Genomic DNA, 12,808 nt, shown 5'->3' with positions numbered 1-12,808 from the left:
ATCAGTCTGTTATGAGCAGTGCGGTTCAGAATCAGTCTGTTATGAGCAGTGCGGTTCAGAATCAGTCTGTTATGAGCAGTGCGGTTCAGAATCAGTCTGTTATGAGCAGTGCGGTTCAGAATCAGTCTGTTATGAGCAGTGGAGTTCAGAATCAGTCTGTTATGAGCAATGCAGTTCAGAATCAGTCTGTTATGAGCAGTGCAGTTCAGAAGCAGTCTGTTATGAGCAATGCAGTTCAGAATCAGTCTGTTATTAGTTCAGAATCAGTCTGTTATGAGAATGCAGTTCAGAATCAGTCTGTTATGAGAAATGCAGTTCAGAACCAGTCTGTTATGAGCAATGCAGTTCAGAATCAGTCTGTTATGAGAATGCAGTTCAGAATCAGTCTGTTATGAGAAATGCAGTTCAGAATCAGTCTGTTATGAGCAGTGCAGAATCAGTCTGTTATGAGCAGTGCAGTTTAGAATCAGTCTGTTATGAGCAGTGCAGTTCAGTTCAGAATCAGTCTGTTATGAGCAGTGCAGTTCAGAATCAGTCTGTTATGAGAATGCAGTTCAGAATCAGTCTGTTATGAGCAATGCAGTTCAGAATCAGTCTGTTTATGAGAATCAGTCTGTTGCAATGCAGTTCAGAATCAGTCTGTTATGAACAATGCAGTTCAGAATCAGTCTGTTATGAACAATGCAGTTCAGAATCAGTCTGTTATGAACAATGCAGTTCAGAATCAGTCTGTTATGAACAATGCAGTTCAGAATCAGTCTGTTATGAGAAATTCAGTTCTGTTATGAGAATCAGTCTGTTATGAGCAGTGCAGTTCAGAATCAGTCTGTTATGAGCAATGCAGTTCAGAATCAGTCTGTTATGAGCAATGCAGTTCAGAATCAGTCTGTTATGAGAATGCAGTTCAGAATCAGTCTGTTATGAGAATGCAGTTCAGAATCAGTCTGTTATGAATCAATGCAGTTCAGAATCAGTCTGTTATGAATCAGTCTGTTATGCAGTTCAGAATCAGTCTGTTATGAGCAGTGCAGTTCAGAATCAGTCTGTTATGAGCAGTGCAGTTCAGAATCAGTCTGTTTATGAGAATCAGTCTGTTATGCAGTTCAGAATCAATGAGTCTGTTATGAGAGTGCAGTTCAGAATCAGTCTGTTATGAGCAGTGCAGTTCAGAATCAGTCTGTTATGAGAAGTGCAGTTCAGAATCAGTCTGTTATGAGCAGTGCAGTTCAGAATCAGTCTGTTATGAGAGTGCAGTTCAGAATCAGTCTGTTATGAGCAGTGCAGTTCAGAATCAGTCTGCAGTTCAGAATCAGTCTTGCAGTTCAGAATCAGTCTGTTATGAACAATGCAGTGCAGTTCAGAATCAGTCTGTTATGAACAATGCAGTTCAGAATCAGTCTGTTATGAACGAATGCAGTTCAGAATCAGTCTGTTATGAACAATGCAGTTCAGAATCAGTCTGTTATGAACAATGCAGTTCAGAATCAGTCTGTTATGAGAATGCAGTTCAGAATCAGTCTGTTATGAGAAATGCAGTTCAGAATCAGTTATGAGAAATGCAGTTCAGAATCAGTCTGTTATGAGTCACAATGCAGTTCAGAATCAGTCTGTTATGAGACAATGCAGTTCAGAATCAGTCTGTTATGAGCAGTGCAGTTCAGAATCAGTCTGTTATGAGCAATGCAGTTCAGAATCAGTCTGTTATGAGAAATGCAGTTCAGAATCAGTCTGTTATGAGCAATGCAGTTCAGAATCAGTCTGTTATGAGCAGTGCAGTTCAGAATCAGTCTGTTTATGAGCAGTCAGCAGTCTGTTATGAGAGTGCAGTTCAGAATCAGTCTGTTATGAGCAGTGCAGTTCAGAATCAGTCTGTTATGAGAGTGCAGTTCAGAATCAGTCTGTTATGAGCAGTTGCAGTTATTGCAGTTCAGAATCAGTCTGTTATGAGAGTGCAGTTCAGAATCAGTCTGTTATGAGAGTGCAGTTCAGAATCAGTCTTTTATGAGAGTGCAGTTCAGAATCAGTCTGTTATGAGAGTGCAGTTCAGAATCAGTCTTTTATGAGCAGTGCAGGTTTCAGAATCAGTCTGTTATGAGCAGTGCAGTTCAGAATCAGTCTGTTATGAGAGTGCAGTTCAGAATCAGTCTGTTATGAACAGTGCAGTTCAGAATCAGTCTGTTATGAGCAATGCAGTTCAGAATCAGTCTGTTATGAAGATGCAGTTCAGAATCAGTCTGTTATGAGTGCGGTTCAGAATCAGTCTGTTATGAGCAGTGCAGTTCAGAATCAGTCTGTTATGAGCAGTGCAGTTCAGAATCAGTCTGTTATGAACAATGCAGTTCAGAATCAGTCTGTTATGAGCACAATGCAGTTCAGAATCAGTCTGTTATGAGCAGTGCAGTTCAGAATCAGTCTGTTATGAGCAGTGCGGTTCAGAATCAGTCTGTTATGAGCAGTGCAGTTCAGAATCAGTCTGTTATGAGCAATGCAGTTCAGAATCAGTCTGTTATGAGCACAATGCAGTTCAGAATCAGTCTGTTATGAGCAATGCAGTTCAGAACCAGTCTGTTATGAGCAATGCAGTTCAGAACCAGTCTGTTATGAGAATGCAGTTCAGAATCAGTCTGTTATGAGAATGCAGTTCAGAATCAGTCTGTTATGAGCAATGCAGTTCAGAATCAGTCTGTTATGAGCAGTGCAGTTCAGAATCAGTCTGTTATGAGAATGCAGTTCAGAATCAGTCTGTTATGAGAATGCAGTTCAGAATCAGTCTGTTATGAGCAATGCAGTTCAGAATCAGTCTGTTATGAGAATGCAGTTCAGAATCAGTCTGTTATGAGAGTGCAGTTCAGAATCAGTCTGTTATGAGCAGTGCAGTTCAGAATCAGTCTGATGCAGTTCAGAATCAGTCTTTTATGAGAGTGCAGTTCAGAATCAGTCTGTTATGAGAGTGCAGTTCAGAATCAGTCTGTTATGAGAGTGCAGTTCAGAATCAGTCTGTTATGAGCAGTGCAGTTCAGAATCAGTCTGTTATGAGAGTGCAGTTCAGAATCAGTCTGTTATGAGCAATGCAGTTCAGAATCAGTCTGTTATGAACAATGCAGTTCAGAATCAGTCTGTTATGAGCAGTGCAGTTCAGAATCAGTCTGTTATGAGCAATGCAGTTCAGAATCAGTCTGTTATGAGCAATGCAGTTCAGAATCAGTCTGTTATGAGAATGCAGTTCAGAATCAGTCTGTTATGAGCAGTGCAGTTCAGAATCAGTCTGTTATGAGAATGCAGTTCAGAATCAGTCTGTTATGAGAATGCAGTTCAGAATCAGTCTGTTATGAGAATGCAGTTCAGAATCAGTCTGTTATGAGAATGCAGTTCAGAATCAGTCTGTTATGAGAGTGCAGTTCAGAATCAGTCTGTTATGAGCAGTGCAGTTCAGAATCAGTCTGTTATGAGCAGTGCAGTTCAGAATCAGTCTGTTATAGTGCAGTTCAGAATCAGTCTGTTATGAGAGTGCAGTTCAGAATCAGTCTGTTATGAGCAGTGCAGTTCAGAATCAGTCTGTTATGAGCAGTGCAGTTCAGAATCAGTCTGTTATGAGCAGTGCAGTTCAGAATCAGTCTTTTATGAGCAGTGCAGTTTAGAATCAGTCTGTTATGAGCAGTGCAGGTCAGAATCAGTCTGTTATGAGCAGTGCAGTTCAGAATCAGTCTGTTATGAGCAATGCAGTTCAGAATCAGTCTGTTATGAGAGTGCAGTTCAGAATCAGTCTGTTATGAGCAGTGCAGTTCAGAATCAGTCTGTTATGAGCAGTGCAGTTCAGAATCAGTCTGTTATGAGAATGCAGTTCAGAATCAGTCTGTTATGAGAGTGCAGTTCAGAATCAGTCTGTTATGAGCAGTGCAGTTCAGAATCAGTCTGTTATGAGCAGTGCAGTTCAGAATCAGTCTGTTATGAGCAGTGCAGTTCAGAATCAGTCTGTTATGAGCAGTGCAGTTCAGAATCAGTCTGTTATGAGAGTGCAGTTCAGAATCAGTCTGTTATGAGCAGTGCAGTTCAGAATCAGTCTGTTATGAGCAATGCAGTTCAGAATCAGTCTGTTATGAGAATGCAGTTCAGAATCAGTCTGTTATGAGAATGCAGTTCAGAATCAGTCTGTTATGAGCAATGCAGTTCAGAATCAGTCTGTTATGAGAATGCAGTTCAGAATCAGTCTGTTATGAGCAGTGCAGTTCAGAATCAGTCTGTTATGAGCAGTGCAGTTCAGAATCAGTCTGTTATGAGCAGTGCAGTTCAGAATCAGTCTGTTATGAGCAGTGCAGTTCAGAATCAGTCTGTTATGAGAATGCAGTTCAGAATCAGTCTGTTATGAGCAGTGCAGTTCAGAATCAGTCTGTTATGAGAGTGCAGTTCAGAATCAGTCTGTTATGAGCAGTGCAGTTCAGAATCAGTCTGTTATGAGAGTGCAGTTCAGAATCAGTCTGTTATGAGCAGTGCAGTTCAGAATCAGTCTGTTATGAGAGTGCAGTTCAGAATCAGTCTGTTATGAGAGTGCAGTTCAGAATCAGTCTGTTATGAGAATGCAGTTCAGAATCAGTCTGTTATGAGAGTGCAGTTCAGAATCAGTCTGTTATGAGCAGTGCAGTTCAGAATCAGTCTGTTATGAGCAGTGCAGTTCAGAATCAGTCTGTTATGAGAGTGCAGTTCAGAATCAGTCTGTTATGAGCAGTGCAGTTCAGAATCAGTCTGTTATGAGAGTGCAGTTCAGTTCAGAATCAGTCTGTTATGAGCAGAATGCAGTTCAGAACCAGTCTGTTATGAGAATGCAGTTCAGAATCAGTCTGTTATGAGAATGCAGTTCAGAATCAGTCTGTTATGAGAGTGCAGTTCAGAATCAGTCTGTTATGAGAATGCAGTTCAGAATCAGTCTGTTATGAGAGTGCAGTTCAGAATCAGTCTGTTATGAGCAGTGCAGTTCAGAATCAGTCTGTTATTGCAGTTCAGAATCAGTCTGTTATGAGAGTGCAGTTCAGAATCAGTCTGTTATGAGCAGTGCAGTTCAGAATCAGTCTGTTATGAGCAGTGCAGTTCAGAATCAGTTTGTTATGAGAATGCAGTTCAGAATCAGTCTGTTATGAGCAGTGCAGTTCAGAATCAGTCTGTTATGAGCAGTGCAGTTCAGAATCAGTCTGTTATGAGCAGTGCAGTTCAGAATCAGTCTGTTATGAGAATGCAGTTCAGAATCAGTCTGTTTATGAGAATCAGTCTGTTATGCAGTTCAGAATCAGTCTGTTATGAGTCAGTGCAGTTCAGAATCAGTCTGTTATGAGCAATGCAGTTCAGAATCAGTCTGTTATGAGAATGCAGTTAAGAATCAGTCTGTTATGAGAGTGCAGTTCAGAATCAGTCTGTTATGAGCAGTGCAGTTCAGAATCAGTCTGTTATGAGAGTGCAGTTCAGAATCAGTCTGTTATGAGAGTGCAGTTCAGAATCAGTCTGTTATTGCAGTTCAGAATCAGTCTGTTATGAGAATGCAGTTCAGAATCAGTCTGTTATGAGCAGTGCAGTTCAGAACCAGTCTGCTATGAGAATGCAGTTCAGAATCAGTCTGTTATGAGAGTGCAGTTCAGAATCAGTCTGTTATGAGCAGTGCAGTTCAGAATCAGTCTGTTATGAGCAGTGCAGTTCAGAATCAGTCTGTTATGAGAGTGCAGTTCAGAATCAGTCTGTTATGAGCAGTGCAGTTCAGAATCAGTCTGTTATGAGAATGCAGTTCAGAATCAGTCTGTTATGAGAGTGCAGTTCAGAATCAGTCTGTTATGAGAGTGCAGTTCAGAATCAGTCTGTTATGAGAATGCAGTTCAGAATCAGTCTGTTATGAGAGTGCAGTTCAGAATCAGTCTGTTATGAGCAGTGCAGTTCAGAATCAGTCTGTTATGAGCAGTGCAGTTCAGAATCAGTCTGTTATGAGAGTGCAGTTCAGAATCAGTCTGTTATGAGCAGTGCAGTTCAGAATCAGTCTGTTATGAGAGTGCAGTTCAGAATCAGTCTGTTATGAGAGTGCAGTTCAGAATCAGTCTGTTATGAGCAGTGCAGTTCAGAATCAGTCTGTTATATGCAGTTCAGAATCAGTCTGTTATGAGAGTGCAGTTCAGAATCAGTCTGTTATATGCAGTTCAGAATCAGTCTGTTATGAGAGTGCAGTTCAGAATCAGTCTGTTATGAGCAGTGCAGTTCAGAATCAGTCTGTTATGAGAATGCAGTTCAGAATCAGTCTGTTATGAGAGTGCAGTTCAGAATCAGTCTGTTATGAGCAGTGCAGTTCAGAATCAGTCTGTTATGAGCAGTGCAGTTCAGAATCAGTCTGTTATGAGCAGTGCAGTTCAGAATCAGTCTGTTATGAGCAGTGCAGTTCAGAATCAGTCTGTTATGAGCAGTGCAGTTCAGAATCAGTCTGTTATGAGCAGTGCAGTTCAGAATCAGTCTGTTATGAGCAGTGCAGTTCAGAATCAGTCTGTTATGAGCAGTGCAGTTCAGAATCAGTCTGTTATGAGCAGTGCAGTTCAGAATCAGTCTGTTATGAGCAGTGCAGTTCAGAATCAGTCTGTTATGAGAAGTGCAGTTCAGAATCAGTCTGTTATGAGCAGTGCAGTTCAGAATCAGTCTGTTATGAGCAGTGCAGTTCAGAATCAGTCTGTTATGAGCAGTGCAGTTCAGAATCAGTCTGTTATGAGCAGTGCAGTTCAGAATCAGTCTGTTATGAGCAGTGCAGTTCAGAATCAGTCTGTTATGAGAATGCAGTTCAGAATCAGTCTGTTATGAGAGTGCAGTTCAGAATCAGTCTGTTATGAGCAGTGCAGTTCAGAATCAGTCTGTTATGAGCAGTGCAGTTCAGAATCAGTCTGTTATGAGCAGTGCAGTTCAGAATCAGTCTGTTATGAGCAGTGCAGTTCAGAATCAGTCTGTTATGAGAGTGCAGTTCAGAATCAGTCTGTTATGAGAGTGCAGTTCAGAATCAGTCTGTTATGAGAGTGCAGTTCAGAATCAGTCTGTTATGAGAATGCAGTTCAGAATCAGTCTGTTATGAGAATGCAGTTCAGAATCAGTCTGTTATGAGAGTGCAGTTCAGAATCAGTCTGTTATGAGAATGCAGTTCAGAATCAGTCTGTTATGAGAGTGCAGTTCAGAATCAGTCTGTTATGAGCAGTGCAGTTCAGAATCAGTCTGTTATGAGCAGTGCAGTTCAGAATCAGTCTGTTATGAGAGTGCAGTTCAGAATCAGTCTGTTATGAGCAGTGCAGTTCAGAATCAGTCTGTTATGAGCAGTGCAGTTCAGAATCAGTCTGTTATGAGCAGTGCAGTTCAGAATCAGTCTGTTATGAGAGTGCAGTTCAGAATCAGTCTGTTATGAGAGTGCAGTTCAGAATCAGTCTGTTATGAGAGTGCAGTTCAGAATCAGTCTGTTATGAGAGTGCAGTTCAGAATCAGTCTGTTATGAGCAGTGCAGTACAGAATCAGTCTGTTATGAGCAGTGCAGTTCAGAATCAGTCTGTTATGAGCAGTGCAGTTCAGAATCAGTCTGTTATGAGCAGTGCAGTTCAGAATCAGTCTGTTATGAGAGTGCAGTTCAGAATCAGTCTGTTATGAGAAGTGCAGTTCAGAATCAGTCTGTTATGAGCAGTGCAGTTCAGAATCAGTCTGTTATGAGCAATGCAGTTCAGAATCAGTCTGTTATGAACAATGCAGTTCAGAATCAGTCTGTTATGAGAATGCAGTTCAGAATCAGTCTTTTATGAGCAGTGCAGTTCAGAATCAGTCTGTTATGAGCAGTGCAGTTCAGAATCAGTCTGTTATGAGAGTGCAGTTCAGAATCAGTCTGTTATGAGAGTGCAGTTCAGAATCAGTCTGTTATGAGAGTGCAGTTCAGAATCAGTCTGTTATGAGCAGTGCAGTTCAGAATCAGTCTGTTATGAGAGTGCAGTTCAGAATCAGTCTGTTATGAGAGTGCAGTTCAGAATCAGTCTGTTATGAGAGTGCAGTTCAGAATCAGTCTGTTATGAGCAGTGCAGTTCAGAATCAGTCTGTTATGAGCAGTGCAGTTCAGAATCAGTCTGTTATGAGAGTGCAGTTCAGAATCAGTCTGTTATGAGAGTGCAGTTCATAATCAGTCTGAAATGAGCTGTGCAGTTCAGAATCAGTCTGTTATGAACAATGCAGTTCAGAATCAGTCTGTTATGAGCAATGCAGTTCAGAATCAGTCTGTTATGAGCAGTGCAGTTCAGAATCAGTCTGTTATGAGCAGTGCAGGCCAGAATCAGTCTGTTATGAGCAGTGCAGTTCAGAATCAGTCTGTTATGAGCAGTGCAGGCCAGAATCAGTCTGTTATGAGCAGTGCAGTTCAGAATCAGTCTGTTATGAGCAATGCAGTTCAGAATCAGTCTGTTATGAGCAGAATGCAGTTCAGAATCAGTCTGTTATGAGAGTGCAGTTCAGAATCAGTCTGTTATGAGCAGTGCAGTTCAGAATCAGTCTGTTATGAGAATGCAGTTCAGAATCAGTCTGTTATGAGCAGTGCAGTTCAGAATCAGTCTGTTATGAGCAGTGCAGTTCAGAATCAGTCTGTTATGAGAGTGCAGTTCAGAATCAGTCTGTTATGAGCAGTGTAGTTCAGAATCAGTCTGTTATGAGAGTGCAGTTCAGAATCAGTCTGTTATGAGAGTGCAGTTCAGAATCAGTCTGTTATGAGAGTGCAGTTCAGAATCAGTCTGTTATGAGCAGTGCAGTTCAGAATCAGTCTGTTATGAGCAATGCAGTTCAGAATCAGTCTGTTATGAGAATGCAGTTCAGAATCAGTCTGTTATGAGAATGCAGTTCAGAATCAGTCTGTTATGAGCAGTGCAGTTCAGAATCAGTCTGTTATGAGCAGTGCAGTTCAGAATCAGTCTGTTATGAGAAATGCAGTTCAGAATCAGTCTTTTATGAGCAGTGCAGGCTAGAATCAGTCTGATATGAGCAGTGCAGGCCAGAATCAGTCTGTTATGAGCAGTGCAGGCCAGAATCAGTCTGTTATGAGCAGTGCAGTTCAGAATCAGTCTGTTATGAGCAGTGCAGTTCAGAATCAGTCTGTTATGAGCAGTGCAGTTCAGAATCAGTCTGTTATGAGAGTGCAGTTCAGAATCAGTCTGTTATGAGCAGTGCAGTTCAGAATCAGTCTGTTATGAGAGTGCAGTTCAGAATCAGTCTGTTATGAGCAGTGCAGTTCAGAATCAGTCTGTTATGAGCAGTGCAGTTCAGAATCAGTCTGTTATGAGCAGTGCAGTTCAGAATCAGTCTGTTATGAGCAGTGCAGTTCAGAATCAGTCTGTTATGAGCAATGCAGTTCAGAATCAGTCTGTTATGAGCAGTGCAGTTCAGAATCAGTCTGTTATGAGAATGCAGTTCAGAATCAGTCTGTTATGAGCAGTGCAGTTCAGAATCAGTCTGTTATGAGCAGTGCAGTTCAGAATCAGTCTGTTATGAGAGTGCAGTTCAGAATCAGTCTGTTATGAGCAATGCAGTTCAGAATCAGTCTGTTATTGCAGTTCAGAATCAGTCAGTGCAGTTCAGAATCAGTCTGTTATGAGCAATGCAGTTCAGAATCAGTCTGTTATGAGCAGTGCAGTTCAGAATCAGTCTGTTATGAGAGTGCAGTTCAGAATCAGTCTGTTATGAGCAGTGCAGTTCAGAATCAGTCTGTTATGAGAGTGCAGTTCAGAATCAGTCTGTTATGAGCAATGCAGTTCAGAATCAGTCTGTTATGAGAATGCAGTTCAGAACCAGTCTGTTATGAGCAATGCAGTTCAGAACCAGTCTGTTATGAGAATGCAGTTCAGAATCAGTCTGTTATGAGAATGCAGTTCAGAATCAGTCTGTTATGAGAGTGCAGTTCAGAATCAGTCTGTTATGAGCAGTGCAGTTCAGAATCAGTCTGTTATGAGCAGTGCAGTTCAGAATCAGTCTGTTATGAGAGTGCAGTTCAGAATCAGTCTGTTATGAGCAGTGCAGTTCAGAATCAGTCTGTTATGAGCAGTGCAGTTCAGAATCAGTCTGTTATGAGAGTGCAGTTCAGAATCAGTCTGTTATGAGAGTGCAGTTCAGAATCAGTCTGTTATGAGCAGTGCAGTTCAGAATCAGTCTGTTATGAGCAGTGCAGTTCAGAATCAGTCTGTTATGAGCAGTGCAGTTCAGAATCAGTCTGTTATGAGAATGCAGTTCAGAATCAGTCTGTTATGAGCAGTGCAGTTCAGAATCAGTCTGTTATGAGAGTGCAGTTCAGAATCAGTCTGTTATGAGAATGCAGTTCAGAATCAGTCTTTTATGAGAGTGCAGTTCAGAATCAGTCTTTTATGAGAGTGCAGTTCAGAATCAGTCTGTTATGAGAATGCAGTTCAGAATCAGTCTGTTATGAGCAATGCAGTTCAGAATCAGTCTGTTATGAAGAATGCAGTTCAGAATCAGTCTGTTATGAGAATGCAGTTCAGAATCAGTCTGTTATGAGCAGTGCAGTTCAGAATCAGTCTGTTATGAGCAGTGCAGTTCAGAATCAGTCTGTTATGAGCAGTGCAGTTCAGAATCAGTCTGTTATGAGCAGTGCAGTTCAGAATCAGTCTGTTATGAGCAGTGCAGTTCAGAATCAGTCTGTTATGAGCAGTGCAGTTCAGAATCAGTCTGTTATGAGAATGCAGTTCAGAATCAGTCTGTTATGAGAGTGCAGTTCAGAATCAGTCTGTTATGAGCAGTGCAGTTCAGAATCAGTCTGTTATGAGCAGTGCAGTTCAGAATCAGTCTGTTATGAGAGTGCAGTTCAGAATCAGTCTGTTATGACAGTGCAGTTCAGAATCAGTCTGTTATGAGAGTGCAGTTCAGAATCAGTCTGTTATGAGCAGTGCAGTTCAGAATCAGTCTGTTATGAGAGTGCAGTTCAGAATCAGTCTGTTATGAGAGTGCAGTTCAGAATCAGTCTGTTATGAGCAGTGCAGTTCAGAATCAGTCTGTTATGAGAATGCAGTTCAGAATCAGTCTGTTATGAGCAGTGCAGTTCAGAATCAGTCTGTTATGAGCAATGCAGTTCAGAATCAGTCTGTTATGAGGTGCAGTTCAGAATCAGTCTGTTATGAAATGCAGTTCAGAATCAGTCAGTTATGAGAATGCAGTTCAGAATCAGTCTGTTATGAGCAGTGCAGTTCAGAATCAGTCTGTTATGAGAGTGCAGTTAAAGAATCAGTCTGTTATGAGCAATGCAGTTCAGAATCAGTCTGTTATGAAAATGCAGTTCAGAATCAGTCTGTTATGAGCAGTGCAGTTCAGAATCAGTCTGTTATGAGCAACTGCAGAATCAGTCTGTTATGAGAATGCAGTTCAGAATCAGTCTGTTATGCTGCAGTTAGAATCAGCTGTTATGAGAATGCAGTTCAGAATAGTCTGTTATGAACCTGCAGTTCAGAATCAGTCTGTTATGAGCTGCAGTTAGAATCAGTCTGTTATGAACAGTGCAGTTCAGAATCAGTCTGTTATGAGCAGTGCAGTTCAGAATCAGTCTGTGGGAGCCCTGCCCTGAATCAGTCTGTTATGGAATGCATTCATGATCAGTCAAGTTAGTGCAGTTAAAAGAAGGAGTCTGTTAATTACTTAGTACAGTTGTTAATGTCAAAAAAATCTGTTCTTTAGAAGCACTTTATTAACATTCAGAACCTGCTGTTATGGCTTTCAACAGAATCAGCTGTTTGAGAATTATCAATCTGTTATGAGCAGTGCAGTAAAAAGAATCAGTCTATATGAGCACTTAGTGCAGTTCAGCTGTTATGAGCAACACCTGAATCATTCTGTTATGAAGTAGCATCAGAATCAGAATGTTATGAGTGAGTTCAGAATGAGTCTGTTACCTGTTAAATGCAGTTCAGAATCAGTGTGCATCCAGAAAAGCTGCTGTTATGAGACATGCAGTTAAAGAATGATTTTTAAAATCTGTACAGTAGTGACAATCTATAGAACAACATAAATCAGTCATTAGGATGTGCCATCAGAATCAGTCATGATGGTGAAGACAAAAGAAGCTAAGTGCCTTTGAACCTGGGTTTCAATCAGTCTGTATGAAGGTGCCAGAATCGCGAATGACACAGTTGAATCAGAGTGTGTCACTGGGGCACTCCTGCTTTGAAGGCTAACTGGCTGTCGCGTTGGCTGAGTTTGTTCAGCACTCAAGCAGTCTTCCCGTGTGTATCAAGCACTGGAGTCAACATGGGCCAGCATCCCTGTGGAACGCTTTCGACACATTGTACAGTCCATGCCCCGACAAATTGAGGCTGTTCTAAGGGCAAAAGGGGGTGCAACTCAATATTAGGAAGGTGTTCCTAATGCTTTGTACACTCAGTATATATATAGCTCAGCATTATTGATCCTTTCTACTTGAAGTGTTTTTTTCACATTCAAATGAATTTCACACAGAATAAAATAAGGTATACTATACAATATAAATGCAATTCTCTGACAGTTATTAATACAAAAAGTATATTCTCTATTCCCATAACCCAACCCCCACCCCCTTACCTTAAAGCCAGCCTCCACATGCAGCGTGACAGGTTCAGGGTGGTGCTCGATGTGACACAGCAGGCTCAAAGTGCTGCTGCCAGGCTTTCCTCCCGTCAACGCCAGCTCCAAATCACAGCACTCGTTGGGCTCTGGAATGTGAGTGGTTTTAGCAAAGCGTCTTGTGTATTACACATAAAATGAGATGGGAATGTGGCTCTATGGCTCTATGCAGTGAGTGGGAAATGTG

The 12,808-nt window shown here is 41.2% G+C and overlaps 1 protein-coding gene across 1 annotated transcript in view; it reads right to left on the bottom strand.

Annotated features, from left to right (window-relative positions):
- The window catches only part of LOC121309859 (deleted in lung and esophageal cancer protein 1-like), a 64,721-nt gene extending 52,542 nt beyond the window's left edge, over nt 1-12,179 (bottom strand). The window contains exon 1 of the mRNA XM_041243015.1: nt 12,167-12,179. The gene's annotated coding sequence lies outside the window, so the exon portion shown is untranslated. The remainder of the gene's footprint in view (nt 1-12,166) is intronic.
- Between the last annotated feature and the right edge of the window lie 629 nt (nt 12,180-12,808).

This window comes from Polyodon spathula, chromosome 3 (assembly GCF_017654505.1).
Source record: "Polyodon spathula isolate WHYD16114869_AA chromosome 3, ASM1765450v1, whole genome shotgun sequence".
Lineage (NCBI taxonomy): Eukaryota > Metazoa > Chordata > Actinopteri > Acipenseriformes > Polyodontidae > Polyodon > Polyodon spathula.
Note: the sequence above shows the minus strand (reverse complement) of the source record. Positions and strands in the feature narration are given on the sequence as shown.